The sequence below is a fragment of the Protopterus annectens genome, chromosome 8.part0, assembly GCF_019279795.1.
Source record: "Protopterus annectens isolate FY-2018-M chromosome 8.part0, PAN1.0, whole genome shotgun sequence".
NCBI classification, from domain to species: Eukaryota; Metazoa; Chordata; order Ceratodontiformes; family Protopteridae; genus Protopterus; species Protopterus annectens.
Window position 1 is genome coordinate 349,553,841 of NC_056741.1, and position 16,368 is coordinate 349,570,208.

The 16,368-nt window shown below is 42.6% G+C and overlaps 1 protein-coding gene across 1 annotated transcript in view; it reads right to left on the reverse strand.

The window, feature by feature from the left end:
* The window catches only part of CASP2 (caspase 2), a 672,789-nt gene extending 657,328 nt beyond the window's left edge, over positions 1-15,461 (reverse strand). Inside the window, exon 1 of the mRNA XM_044079856.1 lies at positions 15,206-15,461. The gene's annotated coding sequence lies outside the window, so the exon portion shown is untranslated. The remainder of the gene's footprint in view (positions 1-15,205) is intronic.
* Positions 15,462-16,368: the final 907 nt, after the last annotated feature.

Here is a 16,368-nt window from a genome sequence, read left to right on the forward strand (position 1 = left end):
TCGAGTTTGCTGCCTAAGCCAGTACTCGCACCAAACTCGAACAGGGCCTTGTCCCTACCAGAAAGAAGATTTCTGAGCAAAGATCGGGACAAAGGACATCCCGAGGGTATCCAGTTTCTATATGCATATAGTCCACAACAGTTCAGACAAGGCTAGGGGAAGGAAGGAGGGAGGGATGGTTGAAGACAAATGAACAACTACTCAGCTGGAACGTTATGGTGAGCACTTAACTTCTTTATCTGAAGTAGTTGTCTTCATTTGCTCTTCAACTTAACGGACAGAGTCCCCAGCTACTATACACCTGGGAGGCCCCCATGGAAAAATATTCCAGAGCACGGCAGAGCCAAAGGATGCCCCGTTCCTGTATATGATGTCCAATTTATAATGTGAGATGAAGGTATGAGATGAGGCCCAAGTGGATGCAGAGCAAATCTCAACCAGTAAAACTCTGGACCAAAAAGCCGCTGAAGTGGCCACAGACCTGGTTGGGTAATCTCCCCGATAGAATACGCCCAGATAATACATTGGGATATCCAGCAGGCAATAGTAAACTTGGATACTGGTTTCCCTAAAAAGGGTTTGGAATAAGAAACAAAAAGTTGGCCAGATTTACGAAAAGCTTTTGTCCTGTACAAATAGAGGTGCAACATGAAAACCAAACTTCCTGCGCGATGGCAATTGCAAGGCTCAAGAAACAAACTAAATCAGGAACCAAAAAATGAGAGCCAGCAAACAGTGACTAGAATGAAAAACTGTATTGATGAACAAAATCACAGCATATTGCAACAGTTACAAACCGGTTTCGGCTAGCAAAGCACAGCCTTCTTCAGTGTACCAAAATTTCATGCCATACAAAAGCTGTATATATACAATAAGCAGTCATCCTATTGGCTAGGTTCTAAAGATGTTCATTTAATCCCGGGGGGAACAACCCTCCCAGTCTGATGATCCATTTCTTTTCTTTGAGATTTAAGATGGAATGCCATCCAGTTTTATTTGCCCCGTTTCCAAATATCATATCAATGACAATAAAATTGAACTTACATGTTGGATGAGCTAGTGTGTGTTTATAGAGCGCATTGTGTATCCTTTTATGTCTGATGTTACTGATGTGTTCGGAGATACATATTCTGAGGGGTCTGGACGTTTGTCCAACATAAAATGAGCCACAGTTACAAGAGGCCAAGTAGATGATCCAATCACTAGAACAATTAGAGAAAAACTTCAAATCAAACACCTGGGGACAATTACGACTAGAAAATTGTTTGGACTTGTTTATAAATTTGCAATTATTGCAATGTCCACATGGATAACAACCATGTAGTGGTTCACCAGAAAGTGTTGTTTGTACCAGTTCATGTGTATTGATGTCCCTGTGTTTGTAATGATTGAAAAAAGAATTAAGATTCTTGCCTTTCCTATAAGAAAATAGGCAACTATCAGGGATAATGCTATTGATGTCCAAATCACATTGTAAAATGTTCCAATGTCTCCGTACACTGTGAATGAAGCGATTGGAATTACGAGCATATGTAGTTGTGAATCTGAGAGGTTGGGATGCCTTGATGGCATGTGTCTTATATGTAAGTAAGTCCAATCTGTCCATAGAACGGACCTTGTTGCTGGCCATGGATATGTCACCACTTTTATACCCACGAGACTTAAACCTGGTGGTAATGTCAGATTTGTGTTTCAAATAGCTAGTCTCATCTGAGCAAATGCGCTTAGCACGTATAAATTGTGACTTAGGAATGTTGCGTGCTGTGTGAGGTGGATGGTAACTAGAGGCATGTAGAATGGAATTATATTCTGGGAACTTTCTATATATCTCTGTACATAGAGTATGATCAGGGGCCCTCTCAACTAGGACATCCAAAAAAGTAATGTTATCCCTATCAAAACTAGCAGTGAAATGCAGACCACAAGCATTGTTGTTTAAATAAGTAACAAATTCCATCAGGGAGCCTTCATAACCCTTCCATACCAACCAAATATAGTCAAGAAAACGTCTCCATATGTCAATCTGTGACAAATAGATGTTTCTGTCCTTGTCATATATAATATGATTCTCAACAAAAGCCATAAATTGATCAGCATATATGGGGGCAAAAGATGCCCCCATAGCTGTCCCTTTGGTTTGCCAAAAACATTGTTCCTTGTAATAAAACACATTACTTGTGAGAACATATTGTGCCAAACCAACCAAGAAGGTGTTGAAGTCTGGACTATATAAGTTTGAGACTTCGAGCCAATAGGCTAATGCATTAAGTCCATCTTGGTGTGGAATGTTCGTATACAGGGCACTTACATCCAAAGTACATAGTAACCAACTGGGCTCAAGCTGTGTGTCAGAAACAATCTGTAGGAAGTTGGTAGTATCCTGCAGACGAGATCGAATGTTAGGTAACAAAGGTTTTAGATGTTTGGTCAGAAATAATGAAAGGGGTTCGGTGATGTATCCTCTACCAGATACAATGGGCCTGCCTGGTGGATGAGAAAGATCTTTGTGGATTTTAGGCAAAAATATAAATGTATTGATTAATCGGATCTTGAACCAAAAGTTGATTCATAATGTCATTAGTAATAATTGCCTCCTCCTTAGCTTGTTGTAAATACCTCTCTATCCGTTTGCTAAACATGTTGGTTGGATCTATGGACATATGCGAGTAATATCTTTGATCATTGAGTTGTCGCATAGCCTCATTGTCATAATCAACCCAGTTTAAGACAACCACCGCACCACCTTTGTCAGCTGAAATAATAACAATTTCCCTATTGTTTTGGAGTTCCAGAACAGCTTGTTTTTCATCCCAAGATAAATTATTATGTTTTAATGAAATTTCTGAACCCAAGAAATGTAAATCCTTGAGTACACTGTTTTGAAACTGCAATACCATCTGATGCATGGGTGGTGAGAAGTTAGATTTGTGGTATGTAAATCTATCATAATCATAACCAGAGTCAGTCACCAAAAAACAACTTTAGGTTCAAAAGACGACAAAAGTCAACAACATCCTGAGCAAATGATTCTTCAGACACAGTAAAGCCTGGAATAAATGTAAGACCTTTATTTAACAATGTAATCTGTGCCTGGGATAATTCAAAATCTGACAAATTTAAAACATTGTGATATGATATATTTATTTCGCCAAAGCAATGTTCAGAAGACCCTGAATGTTGTCTATTTCTGCGGTGTTTGTGTCCGCCCCGCTTGGTTTTAGGCCTAAAGGGGTTAACCCTGGTGTTCTTTTTGGGGTGGGTGACTGAGACTGTTGTGGATTCATTATCAGTGCATGATGATGTATCCTCAAAAGAGGAAGTAGTCTCCATATCATGCCTTTTTAAGACTGATCTTGGTCGTTTCCTCTTACTAGTGGGTTTAAATGTAGTAGTAGAAAACCTAACATGTTTAGAACTAGATAGGAATGGAGTACCCCTTTTGTAATCCTCCTGATCCCTGGTGAATTTTTTAGTTTTTCTGGACCTGAGTTCAGTGTCAAGCTTCCGTAAATCTGAAGCCACATTGTTTAATGATTTTTTAAAAAACGATTCCTCCTCATAAACCCTTAGTTTGCTGACCAATATATTGATTTCCTCCAATTCTTTATCAATGGCCCTATTATGAAACTTAAATAGCTCAACAACAAAAGCCATAGTTGCTTCTTGTTGTATTTTATGCCATTGTTGATTAAGTTCCTCATCAGCATTAGTAACATGGGGAATGGTGCGTATACGCAGTCCCCTTGGAGTGATTCCTGCAGTCTGATAAGCTTTAAATAATTTACTATGTCAAATATTAGATCTGAGCGATCTAAGATGCTTGTTTAAATTGTCAAAAAGCATACTGCAATTGCATTCTGAGCCAACCAAATCAGACCCCACAGTGTTCCCTTGAGAAGAACCGAGTCCAAAGACCCCGAGATCCTCTCTGTCCGCAGCCAGTCCACGGATGAAACTGGAAAAATCCATATTGTGACAACAAAAAGACAATACTTGTCAATGAGCTACAAAAAAGAGAGCAGGCTGACAATAATGGCCACAATGCAACCACGCCAATCACTTAATAGATGAGTATCAATAATGTATGGACAATAGCAGCATACATCAGTTGACAAAACTGCGTCCAAAAGGCCAATTGTACAAATATAGAACACTGGGAAAACTCTGATTGGTTTTGAGAAAAATTTTTGCAATGTCAAAATAGTTTTGAACAAAAGGCCAACAAGCCAGGGCAATGAGAAGCTCAAAAATATTTGAGTATATGTAATATAATACCTATATTTGACACTGAACAAGCCCAAAAAATATGCTTGATATTAGCAAAGTGTCATCCAATGATCACCTGTTTGTCCTCGATTCTAATCCATTAAAACCAAGGGACCAAGAGGAAACAAATAATGGGAATGTAGTATGTTACAAAATAAAAGTAATAAATAAAATTGAGGAGCAGTGAGACAATCTGGTATAATAGCCATGCAGCAAAAACCTATTGTCATGGATATGATATTTGGAAACAGGGCAAATAAAACTGGATGGCATTCCATCTTAAATATAAAAGAAAAGAAATGGATCAACAGACTGGGAGGGTTGTTCACCCTGGGATTAAATGAACGTCTTTAGAACCTAGCCAATAGGATGACTGCTTATTGTATATATACAGCTTTTGTATGGCATGAAATTTTGGTACACTGAAGAAGGCTGTGCTTTGCTAGCCGAAACCGGTTTGTAACTGTTGCAATATGCTGTGATTTTGTTCATCAATACAGTTTTTCATTCTAGTCACTGTTTGCTGGCTCTCATTTTTTGGTTCCTGTACAAACAGAAACATAACTGTCTATGTACATCTAAATAATACAATTTATATTCTCCCTTGTTTTGAAAATTTGGGAAAAATACAGGGAAATGGATCATCTGGTTAATGTTGGCCTCTGAAACTACCTTGGGAAGAAATGATGGGTTAGTACGCAAAGACACTATCCTTATGAAAAATCATACAAGGGGCCTTGATAGATAGTGCTTGAAGTTCCGACACTCTTTTGCCAGAAGTAATGGCAACTAAGAATGCAGTCTTCCAAGACAAAAAGTGCAAATCCACCGAAGCTGCAGGTTCAAATTGGGGCGAATCTAAAGCCTGAAGCACTAATGCGTTTTTCATCGGGGGTCTCAGAAGAAAGGTGCCTTTAAGGAAGGTCTTGCAAAGCTTAGATGATGCTAAGGAAGTCTGTAGTTTCCCACATGAAAATTGGAAATTGCGACCAATTGAACTTTGTAGAGGAACTGGCACCTTGCTGAAAAATCCCAGATAAGAACTCTTACCGCAAAAACTGGAGCAGTTTAAGGGATCCAATGCATGCTGCGAAGCCCATATAGAAAAACATTTCCACTTGCTATAGTATACCTTCCTGGTGGAAGACTTATGAGCCGCCACCAGAATTCTTTTCATTGGGGGGGGGGGGGATAAACCGGGAGTCCTGATGATCATGGGAACTGCAGCACCCAGGGCCATGAGCTTTAGATTGTCCAGGTTTGGATAGGGAGTCCCTGACGGGTGAGAAATTAGATCCAGAATTGGATCCGGTATCCACAGTGAAGCCAACAGATGAGACCACAGAGAGGGAAACCAGACTTGGTGAGGCTAGAATGGGGCAATGAGGATCACAAAACTCCTCAGCCTGTGAGCTTTCTGAAGAAACTGGAATCAAGGGTAGAGGAGGATAAGCATACAGAAAACCGGGAGGCCAAACATGAGTTAGAGCATCTCTGGGGGCTTCTCCCTGAGGGGGATTCAGAGCAAAGAATCTGCTGCATTTCACGTTGGAAGGCGATGTGAAAAGATCGCAGCAAAGCTGACACCACTTGTGAAAGATCTGCCCTGCTACTGAAGGATTCAGAGACCACTCATAAGGCATCAGGATAGATCTGCTGATCCTGTCCGCAACCGGCTGGTGGAGATCACCCATTCTCACACTCTCATGGCTTCATGACAAAGGGGGTAGGATCTGGTTCCTCCCTGTCTGATGGCATACCAGACCACCGACATGTTGTTTGTTTGGATAGCAAATCGTCCCCAAGGGATGATGGGCATGGAGAGCCTGCAATGCAAGAAGCACCACCCTCATCTCCAGGACGTTGATATGCAAACTGGTCTCAAATGGTGACCACGTGCCTTGGACTGTCCTTCCCGAGCAATGCCCCCCCCCCCAACCCAGCTGGGAGGTGTCTGATCACCATGGCCTTAGGAAATTAAGGGAGAAAAGGACATCCCTGGACTAGGTCCGGAGAATGAATCGACCACTGAAGAGAGGTCCTGCACACCTCGGGAGATTTGAACAGGGTGAGACAAGTGTAGCTCTAGCAGGGACCACTGTACAGCAAGAGTCCACTGAAGTTTCTGTATGTGAAGTGCCAAGGGTAAAATGTTGAAAGTGGCCACCATATACCCCAACACCCATAGCACTACTTCTGCTGTCAGAGATTGGGTTTGAAGAACACAAAGAATATGCAGCTTCAGGTTGTGTAGCCTGTCTGGAGTAAGGAAGACGTTTGTCTATCCATAGTCCAACTGAGCCCCAATGAAGTCTAATGTCTGAACTGGGGCCAAAGACGACTTGCTGAGATTGATAGTGATGCCTTATCAGAGCTAGTAAAAGAAAGGAATCGCTCACTTGACAGGGTTGATGCTTGGAAGGGGCAGCGAGGAGCCAATTGTCCAGGTAGGGGAAAACCTAAATGCTCTGAAGTCAGTCTCAGGTGAGCCGCTACTACTGCCATCACTTTGGTGCACACCCTGGGGTCTGTGGTGAGGCCAAAGGGGAGCGCTCTGAATTGATAACGATTGGCTGCCAGCCATAAGTGGAGAAGCCTCCGAGAGTGCCTGTCCATCTTGATATGATAGTACACATCTTGAAGGTCGATTCAGCACATACAATCATTCTCCTGCAGGAAGGCCAGGATAGATTGAAGGGTGACCATCTGGAATTTCATTTTGTCCACTGACAGGTTCCAGGTGGAAAGATCCAGAAACAGTCAAGAACCTGGAATACATGCCTAATCCGGACTGGTCTTGGGGACCATGCTGGATGACCTGTTTTTCTAGCAGCTTTGCTATTTCCAGTGCTGCGTCCTCCCTGTGTGCAGATGGAATGTCCGGGAGGTGTTTTGGTAGTAGAGGTGGCTCGAGGAATGGGATAGAACATCTGGATATAATCTGCAACACCCAACGATCTGTTGTGATGGACTCCCACTCCATTAAATGTCACGATAACCGTCCCCCAACTACCTCCAGAGACAGTTGGGCAACCGTTCAGCGCTGTTGGTGGGTGGCTGTTGGTGGGCGGATCTGTCCAAGAACGGTTCTCGAGACCAGTAATTTCTCAGACCCCCTCTGCCCCTAGGGTGATGTCTTATCGTATCCTTCTCTGCCCCTAGGGTGATGTCTTATCGTATCCTTCTCTGCCCCTGGAGGACGATGAGTCCTAAGTTTTTCGGGAAACCGCCTGGGACTTCTGGAACCACATTTTCTTAGCTCCTCACTGATTCCTAGAAAAGGATCTTTGAGGAGCAGAGAAGCGGATCCCAGTGGCAGACAGAATCGTCCCTTCCTTCTCACTCTGGACCAAAGTCTCACATACCAATTTTCCAAACAGGGAGGAAACAACGTCTTCATAGGTTCATAGATTTTAAGCCTAGCCAATTGCCCCATGTGAGAATCAAACCCTGCACCTTGTGTCTGTAAGGTAAACACTGTAACCATTATGCCAGCCTCCCTAAAGGGTTCCGAAAACTGACAGAGCTGGAGCCAGGCGTGTCGCCTGATGGCGATGCCTGTACCAGCTGCCCCAGCTGCTCCCTCGGTAGCATGGGAGAGGAGACGCATACAAGTGTTCACGACAGAGTTCAGAGTGGCCATAGGAGTGGAAAACTTCTTCTGGTCCTCTGCCAACATGGACTCAGGGGGTCAACTCAGCGATCTCCTTCACTAGGTCTCACTGCAGCTGAATCACATGTGCCATGTAATTAAGCACTCTTACTGAAAAAGTCGCTGAAGCATACACCCGCTTCCCAAATAGGTCCACTGTCCTTGACTCTCAGTCAGGACGACGAACCATAGAGCTCTCCTGAGCAAGCTCTTTCCTAGTGGCAGCTGCCACCACCATAGCAATGACCGAGGACCCCTTGTACCACCATGTACTATCAGATGGTGGGCTGAGAACTTTATCTGGGCACTTTGGGATGGGCTCCACCATGTCGAGTTCCTTCCACGCCTGTGAAGTTATAAGGTCCACTAGTGGATCAGCGAGAGGGGACACACAGGAAGTAGAGAGGCCTGCACCAAATGCCTCGAGGAACACCGATTCATCCGAGGTAGGTTTCTGGGCAGACCACCCCCCCTTCTAGTGAAGGAATTCCACGATGTCTCCAAAGGAGACATCCTCGGGGGTGACCAGGGGCAACCTTCCCCTTCCTCCAAATTGGTGAGTGACTCTGAAGAGGAGTCTAAGTGCCTCCTTTTGCACATACATTTGTGAGGAACCTCCGCGGTGGGAATCTCTGGGGAGGACTCGCCCAACGTCCTGCGGCTACCACGCAGGAGCTTCCTGAGGCAAAGCAACAGCAGGCTGTCCCTGAGATGGCAAGATGGTTGGAACCGTACCCAAAACACAGGGAGTCGGGGCGGAGTCCAAGGATGAGATGGTTCTCTCGGTTTCGTCAAGACCCTTGACCCACTCCACCACATCAAAAGCCGAAGGAAAATGTACATCCTAATAAAAGCTGAGCCATCCCCTTCTGCCCCGACTGGGGGAGCCAGAGCCGAGCCTCTAAGCGCAAAGATACTGAGGAGAAGACTGTGCTCAGACACACTCGAAGCCAAAAGCATCCCCTCCGATCTGGCGCCAAGAATACAGCTCCAAGAGCCACCCACTGGATGCAACACGCTCAAGCCCGTGGCCAGTGTCTAGGTGCAAGGACCCATTGGCACCGCCCCCGCGACCCCAAGAATCCTCTGATCCAAGGGCTTCGAAACTGAAGGCTGGATCGGAGAAAGAGTAACTGGAGTAAAGAAAGACTGGGTGCTCCCCACTCCAGAGGGAGAGGTAGCAGGTAAGACTCCCATCTGAATTTGGGTGCGGATGAACTTCCACATCACCCTATCCATCTCCGCTTCAATAAGGTTCTGGAGAGAGCAGGAGGAGTAGGCGATCATCACCAGCCTGGAAGGATGGGGGGGGGGTAAATACTAGTGACCGGATCCAGGTCTCCTCCGGCTCAGGGGAAAACCAGGGAGAGCGGGGCCAGGAACAGTCTGGTAACTGGTCTCTTAAGAGGAGGGCCAGCCAGAGCCGAGCAGTCTAGGGACATCTTCCCCTTCCCTGGACCTCTTGGCAGGACTGCGAGTCCCAGAGGCTGGGGGGAGTGGAAGTAGTAGCAGCTGAAGCTGAAGTGGAAGCAGGGGGCACCAGGACAACAATCACTGAAGAAGGAAGGAGGCCCTTCAGTATAAAAGTTTATCCCTCCTGTCCTTTAGTGCCCTGGGGTTGAACCCGGCACAGATGGAGCAGCAGATTTGAAGGTGGGCCGCTCCCAAAGACACCACGCACAGTGTGTGGCCATCGGCTGGGGAGAGCTTATGGCCGCACTCTGAGCATTTCCTGAAGCCTGGCTTGGGGGTTTCTGACATAATCCCACAGCCGGCCTAGCACACTTACCACACTCGCAACACTCACACAATGGAAGGAGAAGAGAAAGTTTTTTTTTTTTTTTTTGCAAACCGACCACGCAGGGAGGTCAGACAGTAGGGAGAGGAAATACAGACAAAGAGAGATAAAAGTCCCAAAAAAACCCTCACTTATCAAAAAGCGAAGCAGAGAGCTCAGACCACGATGCAGACCTTGCAGGCGGCAAACGAGATCTGAAGGGAGGAAGGAGACATGGGGCATTATGGGTAAGGGGAGGGGCTTTGAGCTCGGATCAGATGCTGGATATGCGGCTGAGTCAGATCCAATACGGATCCGTAACCCATAAGTTGAAGAGCAAATGAAGACAACTACTTCAGATCTTCATTTTTTAATCTGGAAGACTGCAAAGAATGCAGCCATGCAAACCTCCTCAAAACAGTACCAGGAACCATAAATCAGGAAACAAAGTTAGAATCATACACACACTTTTAAACTAGGAGAAGGGACCTGTGCAATTAAAAAAAAAAACTAAAGTTATTTAAAGCAGATTCTTCCTCACACTATGAAACTGCAGATAAAACATTACTCATACCTTCACTATTTGTCAGAACAAACTTTAAAAAAGGAATTGGACAATTCAAAATTCTGAAAATCAAAGCTGCAGACGTATACACTTTCCTCATACCCATCAATAATTTTTCCATCCTTATCAGAAACAGTGGAACTGAAATTAACTACATTTGGGAAGACTGTATAAAAATGTAAAAAGACCAAGGAGCTTTATACATCCTATCTGCCTTTTTAGGGGCAGCTGGCTGACTATCAGGAAAATTACAGGCAGTAACAGACATCATCCAAAGCAAAGAGAACAGAAGGAACAGGTGTAGGTTCTGGAAAATCCTTCTGTAACAAATTATAGTATTTTCCTGATGGACTGAGAAACCTCAGTGTTCTCCAACTGGAAACAATGTCTCATTCTAGCAATAGTCAGAAAAAAAACTCCCACAGGGAGAATCAGAAACTAAGGTCTGCTCAGAGTCTGAATCAGAAATCTGAGGAAAAAAAAAACCTGTACCCATTCCTGTATCTTCTTGTTCAGATTCAGAATCTTCAATCTCTTCAGGAAAGGAGGCATCCCTCTGTACTTTATCACAAACTATTTTATGAGAAGGAGCAACAGCCTGAATTAAACCCCGAGCCAGACTCCGTGAACTACTCCTATCCAAAGGAAACTGAGGAGCAGTAGATACTTACTTGGTTTTCAGTTTCTTTTTGACAGGAACAATGGAGTCAACCATGTTACCAATGCCAGCAACAGCATTCCCAGGGACGAGCACAGCATTCTGACACAATAGGGGGAACCTTCCCTGTTCCTTCTCTCAGGACCAACAAGAGTTGTTCTCCCTTGCCCATTTAAGGGACCCCCAACAGCTGCAGACAATGTGGTTAATCCCCAGTCCATAGTGGCTGCAGATGAGACATCAGAGGGATCTGGTTGAGGTACAATTGACACAGCAGAGTCACCCACATGTGGCTGAGACAAACTGCTAGTTTGCTGTAGCTGCACAGTCTGTTTGCTTATTTTTTTTTTCTTTTTTGTGGCTGGAAGAAGGACCGACCATGGGACTGGTGGTCTGTTCCATGGTCAAGCTGAAAATGGCACCCCTTTTCTGGGGAAGACAAGTAGCAGCTGCCAGTAAACTCTTCCAGTCCACGAAAGCTACTTTTTGACAGAAAACACAGTAAAAAGCATTTTAAAACACCATGCCAGTTGCACAAAAGTAAAATAAATACAATTTCTCCACAGGAAAAAAAAGTTTTCAGTTACTTTACACCACTTATAAATGGAGCCCTTATTATTTTTCTGTCAGTTTAAAAGTACGTCACAGTCAAGATAAGTTTGTTAAAACACAACACTCCTAGCTTTAAAATAACCTATGTGAAGAGGAAAATAATAAAACATCAACAAAATTGAGAAAATGGAAGTTCCTTCCACAAGGAAATTATCTGCCCAGCAAACGAAATCACAAGCCCGATATTCGATCCTCTAAAGCCTCAGGGGAGCATACTCTTTGGCGGCAGTAACGCTCTGAAGGGCTGCACACCCAAAACTGTCTTTTAGTCAGCTCAACTCGAAAAGCCTGACAGTTTGGGCAAGTAGTAGGTGCCCTGAAGCTTTGGAAGCTGTCTGTTATATCCTTGGCAACATATAATCCATATAGCTAAGGTTACAACATCAGTGACAAATATGACAAACACCACTGATGCTCAAATGTTTATGGGTATTTAACATTAATCTCTAATTAGGATGACATTCGCTACTTATGAGATGATGTATAATTTACAAAAGTTTTTCTGCTGCTATATCATATCCTGCAACATCCTGGCCCCTCTTAAAATACCCTGTGCTCTTCTATCCTGCTCATCCTCACTGCTCAAACAATAAGGGTCCAAATAGATCTGCAGGTGCACAACAAGTCCTCGTAGATACCATCCTTTTTCAAAACAGGCCTGGCACTTTAAAATCAACCAATACAGTGACTTCCACAGTCTCCAGTACTGTATGGGTTAAAAAGGTTTCTTAGAAGACCATCTTTTGAGCTCGTTTTTAAATTTATAACTTATGCTACGCTATTTAACTATTTAAGTCCCAGCCTCTACCATCTGTTTTTTATAACATCTAAATTTTTATAGGTATTTACTAGGCTAATGACCACAAGGGCCCTTTTTAAGCCTAGCCATGCGTTCCAAATCTCGGACAAGTTCTAATACCCTTGATAAGTGTAAGCATGCGCCTGGGAGATTAACCATTTACAGGTTATCCTTGTCCATTAGAGCCATAGGTGCCAAACCAGGGATGAATTTCTGGTTTCCCGTCCAACTGTCTAAGCTGCACTTGAATTGGGTTATGGAGGAACTCTGCTTCACATGGATGAGGAGCCTGTTCCATAGATGGGATAGTCTCTGCGATTCATACCTATATCTATCTATAGTATGCCCAGTGTTAAGCATATAAATAAAGTTGAAGGGCCTGTTCTTTCACTCCAAAGGATAACAGAACTGGCTGTCATACTGCAGTCCACTATCTGGGATTAAGTGTGTAAAGGTTAATGGAATGTGGGACTGCCAAAGGGATGGCCCCAATGAACACTCTAGCAAGGCATGTGTGTGGCACCTGAGATTAGGGGGTACAAAGGTTAACAGGAAGTGGAACTATCAAAGGGCTCGTCTCAATGACTTCTCTAGCATGGCAGACCCTCAGCAAACCACACAGCTGTGTGTGAGTGCATCTGTCAAGGGCACTGACCAAGCTGTTTGTAGCTCCAATCCGGTCTCTTGTGAGCCTACTAACTTCTGCAAGGGTGCTTCCAGAACTCACTACAGAAAGTGGTAATAGCAAATTACAGTCTCAAAGTAGCAGTGATGGGGATAGGCCATGGTGGAAAGCAGTACAGAGGATAACGTTTGTATTTTTCACTCCATTGACTCACAGCCAATTAAAAGATTGATAAAATAAAAGATGCTCTACTCTTCACCGCCTCAGTATCAGCTTATTATTAGCTCTCTTCTTCTCAGTGAATCTCTGTGTTATTCGCTGGTAGGTTATGCTGCCTCTCCAGATGTTATTTCCTCACCATCTTCTTCTATGTCTCTACACTCCAAACATCACAACTAAAACGCATTTATTTTTGTCAACTATGGTCCAGAAACACCATATGGTTAAACAACTTGCTCACAGCATGTAAATGGAGATGAGGAAATCAAGGACTGAAATGATCGATAACGAGTTTAAAAAAGGTCTTCCTTTTATGTACCAAGCTATTTATTTATTACCACTGCGTTAGCCCTACTGGGCATAGCAGCATTCTTAACAGATGTTTTAGTACATGTTCTTTGCTTAATCTTTTAAAATTATTTTAAAAAAATACCATATGCACTAACTAGGGCTGACTCTCCCGTCACTGTTTGTTCTTTGAACCAGAGTAGAATTAAGTACAGTATTCTTTGATCCAATCAACAGATAGATTAGTACTATGCTAACTGCTCTTGTGAGGCATTTTAAGCCTTACCAATTATCCCTTGTGTGACTCAAACCCTGCACCTCGTGTTTGTAAGGCAAACACCTTAACCATTAGGCCAGGTTCAATCAACAGAGTATGAAAAAGTATGATGCCTTTTGTTTTTGTATTGTATATCATGAATATAAAGAGTTTGTAAGCATATCACTGTGTCTCACAACTTGTAATTTCTAAATTCAATTTCCCTTTTACACTGACTATAATCATTTCACTGTACATCCTTACTATATTGGTTTTCAATACTGTAGTGACTGGAGCTGTAGCCAACGATGGCTCTTTGGAATACCTCTCCACCCACCCATCCAGATATCAAACAATACACCAACTAAAAAAAAAATGTCAGAAGAAATCATATATTATTTGATTTGATTCTCTGGAACTCCGACCCATTCTACTTGATCATCAAATTCCTTAATCCATGGACTGCCAAATGTCCTCAAGGATTCAGCACAATATCCATGACCAACTATAACGAACCCAATGTATCCTGTTCACAACCTAACTTAAAACAACACCACAAACCCTATACCAAATAAGAGTATGAGGTAGAAGCCAAAAAGGTCAATAGTAAACAGTGCAACTGCTGCAGACCAGATGGCACACATTCAGAATTATGCGTTTTCTCAACTATTTTAACACCAGGTGCAATAAACAAATTAAAGAAGTACACTTAAGTCCTAAGATAACATAACTCAAATATTAAAAAAGATTAAAATTCTTCTGGGAAAGTTAACAAGTCTGATCTCTCAAAGTAAAGAACCCCAAAAATGCTAAGTACAAACACACCAGTGATGGTACTCCTACAGATAAATGATATTATTGTGGTTACATTTTTTAACATACGTACAACACTGATCTCAATGGGCCATTTTCATTCAGCCCACGGTTACACACCAACAAATTCAGACAATACTTAAAACACCAATTTTACATGCAGAAATTAAAACGATAACTATACCTGCAAAACTAAAAACACACAAGCATAAAAATCCTTGACATTTATTTTAAAAGAATATGAACTAGTACATTTAATAAACTCACTTTCGGAGTATAATCGTCAATCCTGACCGAATCAAATTAATTTATTTTGATATCTACACTTAACACTGACACGTTATAAATTTGATATCTACACTTAACACGGACACGTTATAAAGCACAAACATTTTAGCTCTAAAGCATCCAATATAAACAGAGAACAATGTTTCACGGTAATACTGACACACTCAGCCATAATCACCAGGCTCTGCAATCCACAAGCAGTACTGTACTTATTTTTGTTGAGCTCTTTACTTAAGATCGCAAGGTGCATCATTCCCACCACATACTTTGTGAAGAAGTTACTTTCGCGATTAACCTGCAACTCCACTGTTTATATTATAACCATAAAGAACAAGGAACCTACTCCACTGAATATGTATTTCGTTTTACTCTGTTTTGGTTCCTTACCTGAGAGAGTGGGCAGGGCACAAGTTAACTCAACTTAACCACCAGCAAAGCTGAAACATGCATCAGACTACCCCGCTCCTCGATGCTTATTCACACAATTTCCATAAACTGGCATATTAAATACAACGCAAAAAGCAGGAAGGAGAACACATACGAAGAAAAACAACAAAAAATAACTAATATTTGCACACTATATTCCCAACAGAAGTAAGAAACACTAGCTTTGTAGTGCAAATTACCGCGATACTTTGATAGAGACATGCTATAGCGTAAACTGAGGAACGCGTTCTAGGATTGGTGGAGTTGCAATACTGTAAGCGCGGACTGGTTGACCTGGCCATAGTACTGAAAATGTTGACAGTCTGGAAGGGAAGTTTTATTTATTCAGTCTTGTATACGTAGTCGTACTATGCTTGTTAGTAGTAGTTTGTAAAATACAATAGTAGAAATCCAAAAAGACATTTATTTGCGGAAAGTTTTTAAGTATCTTGCAGGGTACCATATTATCAAACACTGTGCGCTGTGGCGGGTAGTTTAAAGGTTCAAATGAATAAGATATTTTACATGACGCGAGCAGCCTTATCATCATCGACCCCAGTACCAAAGTTGCTTAGTAACCACCCATACGTCTCAAGTTCAACTCCACCAACTTTTGACTCAGATTTTAGCTCTAGCTCTTAATCCCTTCTAAAATTTGTGACTTTTTGGAGAAACGGTGCTGAATAACACTTAAAGCGTTACAAAATCTTTTTTTTCTTCAGAAAATCTTTAATTTTCACCATCTTATTCTGTCAAAGTCTCAAGATAATAGTGCTAATTAAAAAATGCCCTTGCCCTTAATCATAGCTCTCAACCAGTCAGGGACAAATCCAGAGAAAATCAGGGACACTTTTAAAATATTAGTACTATTAACTTGAGACATTGACAGAATAAGGGAAGGTGAATTTACATCTTTTGAAGTTGAAGTCTACAACCCTTAATTATTATCACTATTCCACCTTTCTGCCAAAAGTCATCCGTTTTAGGAGGGATTAAGAGGGATAGGGACATCCCTGAAAATCAGGGACAGTTGAGAGGTAATTATTTCTGGATTGATCATAGGAGATTACTAGGCTAATGGCCCTGGGGCCCTTACAAGCCTCACCAAGAATTTACCCCCCCCC